This window comes from Geospiza fortis, unplaced genomic scaffold (genome assembly GCF_000277835.1).
Source record: "Geospiza fortis unplaced genomic scaffold, GeoFor_1.0 scaffold97, whole genome shotgun sequence".
NCBI lineage: Eukaryota > Metazoa > Chordata > Aves > Passeriformes > Thraupidae > Geospiza > Geospiza fortis.
Window position 1 is genome coordinate 4,530,712 of NW_005054343.1, and position 2,862 is coordinate 4,533,573.

Consider the following 2,862-nt stretch of genomic DNA (forward strand, 5'->3'; position numbering starts at 1 on the left):
AGCCCCATCATGCAGCTCCAGCACTCATGGGATCTCAGCTCGTGCCTGGCTCCCACGTTGGTCTGCATCCCTCTCACATCCCTGCCAAGGCTCATCCTGCACCAGGCTCTCTGGGGAGGGAGGGTAGTGGGTAGTGCTGCCTGTCCCCCTCCCAAAGTGTTCCCCTGCCAGGGGACACCTGTGGTTGTCACAACTTCAGGCTGTGTGCTCCACTTTGCCAGCAGTGGGACCATGGGGAGAGTGGGCTTGGGTGGTGATGGCTGAGCCCTTGCAGGTACAGCACTGAAACAGCAGTGCCTGTAAGGAAAAAATAAATGTGGAATTCATTCATCCTGGGATAAGGGCAGGGGAGCACAGATCCCTGATCTAGCAGGACCAGAATTTTGGGGCTGGCCCACTTCCATGCAGGTGGGAGAGTACAGCTGGTAAGGGAGCAAGGCCTTTGGCAGGGCGCTGGGTGCTGCCTGCTGTGGTTCACAGAGTGGGACAAACCTGATGGCCCTCTCAAAAGGCACAAAATAATTAAAATGGTGCCCTCCCCAGCAGCTCCAAAGCTGGTGAGGTGTTGGGGCTGGGAGCAGCAGGGTGTGCAGGGCTGAGCTGCTCCTTTCTCTGCTTGCTCAGGCTTCTGTTGGCCACTGGAGGGGACACCAAACCTCCTGGTGTCACCAGAGAGAGAGAGAAGGGAGAGGGAGGTGAGGAGGGAGGGAGGTGGCAGTGCCAGGCTGCCCAGAGCTCTCAGTAGCACCAGAGGCACCAGTGTGGCTCTGGCTCAGCTGTGCTGGGGCAGGGCTTGGTTGGCGCACAGGGGATATTAAAGAGCAATGACCCTCCCAGGACAATCGTTGTGTATTTCAGGGGTTGGCCCATGGTGGCACTGAACTGTGCCCCTGGTGGTGCCCAAGTGGAGCAGTTCTGGACAGCAAATGCCACAGGGATGCATCTCCATGCCCCCAGGACCTAAAAAAAGGAATTGGGCAACAACCAAGGCAACTTTTCCCAAGCCAGCCAGACCCTTTGACCTCTTGGTTTCCCTCCAAGGGCCTCCGGGCAGGGATTGGCTGAGTTTCCTGGGCCATGCCAGGGCAACCACCTCCTTTTCTCTACTCTGACATTTGCAAGTTGGTGCAGTGCAAAGGCTGGGGGCTGCCTGCCATTCCTTGGGGAGATCTTACCCAATTTTCTAGGCTCACCTCCTTTGATAATCCCATCCAGCCTCCAGCTTAACTCTTCACTGTCCATCTGCTCCTCCCTAGAGCCAGTCATTGATGGGATGCTCAGGGTGCCTGGGGCAGTGGGAGGCCTGGGGAGCCCCCACTTCTGCCACCAGCCAAAGTAAAGCCCTTGAGACATAAGCCAAGGTGCAGGAGAGCTGGGGGAAGGTGCCCTGGGACCCAGGTGCCCTGGATCCTGCAGGAGGTCTGGGCCACCCACCTGGCACGTGGGCTAGTAGCCAAGGCACTGGTGATCCCATTTGATGCTACTCCAGTGAAGTCAGCCTTGCTCAGCCCTCCCATCTCCCTGAAGCCCTTTTGCATTTACCTTGTTGGTTCTTCTACCCCTTCTGTCCTCTGTTAACCACTTTCTCTCTTTTCTTGTCCCTCTGCATCTCTCTTTTTTTTTTTTTTTTTTTGTTCCCCTTCTCTTTTTTTTTTTTTTTTTTTTTTTTTTTTTTTTTTTTTTTTTTTTTCTGGGGACTGTGGCTGTCATAGTCTTTGGCTCTACAGGCAGCATGGCTGGGGAAACCAAAAATGGTTTCCTGGGAGCTGGGCTTCCCCATCACACTCAGTCCTTCACTTGCAGAAATGCCTCTTTCCAGGCCTGGGTCTGAGCTGCCCACGGGACAGAGCAGTCAGAGTGAAGCCTGGTGGAGGCAGTGTGAATGTCATCCCTCTGCCTGCCTGTCCTTTCCCCACATCCAGACCTTCTGTCTGTGCAGCCCTGGCTTGTTTGTAGCACATGGCTTTCAGTGGGTTCCCAAAAGGCAGTGAAGGGACTGTGAGACTCCTTCTCCATCCACCATTGCCCAGCTTTGTGCTGGTCATGCCAAGCTGGGCAGTGGTGCCGGGCTGGGCAGGGGCAGGCAGAGTGCAGGGGAAGAGCACTCACAGACTGCTGGGGGGTTTTGGGATGGTGGTGGTGAGAGGCCTCGTTGGAATTAGGGAGGAAATCTGCCGCACCCATGTGCACATGGGAGTACTCACATGTGTGTGCATGCACACAGCATGTGTCAGTCCAGGGCCACGATCCAACACCTTGGAGCTGCTGCATTGTCCCTCCTCCTGCTTTATTCACCTGCCACTGGCAATGCCTAGGTCAGGGTTAAACCCTGCACATCCCCTGTGTGCCATCATCCCGCAGCAGGTGGGACGAGTGTGCTGCTGGGTGAGGTGACACAGACATATGTGTGCCCCTCTATGCACACCTGTCCAAGGCTCTGCAGGTGCGCAGCTCGCTGTGCATCCCCCAGCACTAGTGATGGCCGTGGCATCCATGCTGATGCAGCAGGTGTGCTCCTGGTGTGCACGACATGTACAGAACAGGTACTGACACACACAGGGCCTGGCCTGGGCCGTGTGCCACAAGCATTTTTTGAGGTGCACATGCTTTGGTGTGGGTATGGTATTAACATTCCCAGTTTTTCCCCTGGCAGACAAGGTTTTGCCTGGCCCATGTGTGTCTGTGTTGGTACGTGTTCCTGTGCATGCACACGCATGGTCACGGCACGTGGCACAGCAACGCCTGCTGTGTCCCTCTCCTGTTTTTTAGCGTGTGCCCGTGTCCATCTGTGGTTGTGTGTGTGCTGCCCTGCCTGGGCACGGCGGCAGGGCCCTGCTCTGGGTGGCTGCGGGCTCAGCAGGG

At 56.3% G+C, this 2,862-nt stretch overlaps 1 protein-coding gene across 1 annotated transcript in view; it reads left to right on the forward strand.

Annotated features, from left to right (window-relative positions):
* The window catches only part of NDRG4 (NDRG family member 4), a 17,851-nt gene that overhangs the window by 3,413 nt on the left and 11,576 nt on the right, over positions 1-2,862 (forward strand). The gene's annotated exons all lie outside the window — the stretch shown is intronic.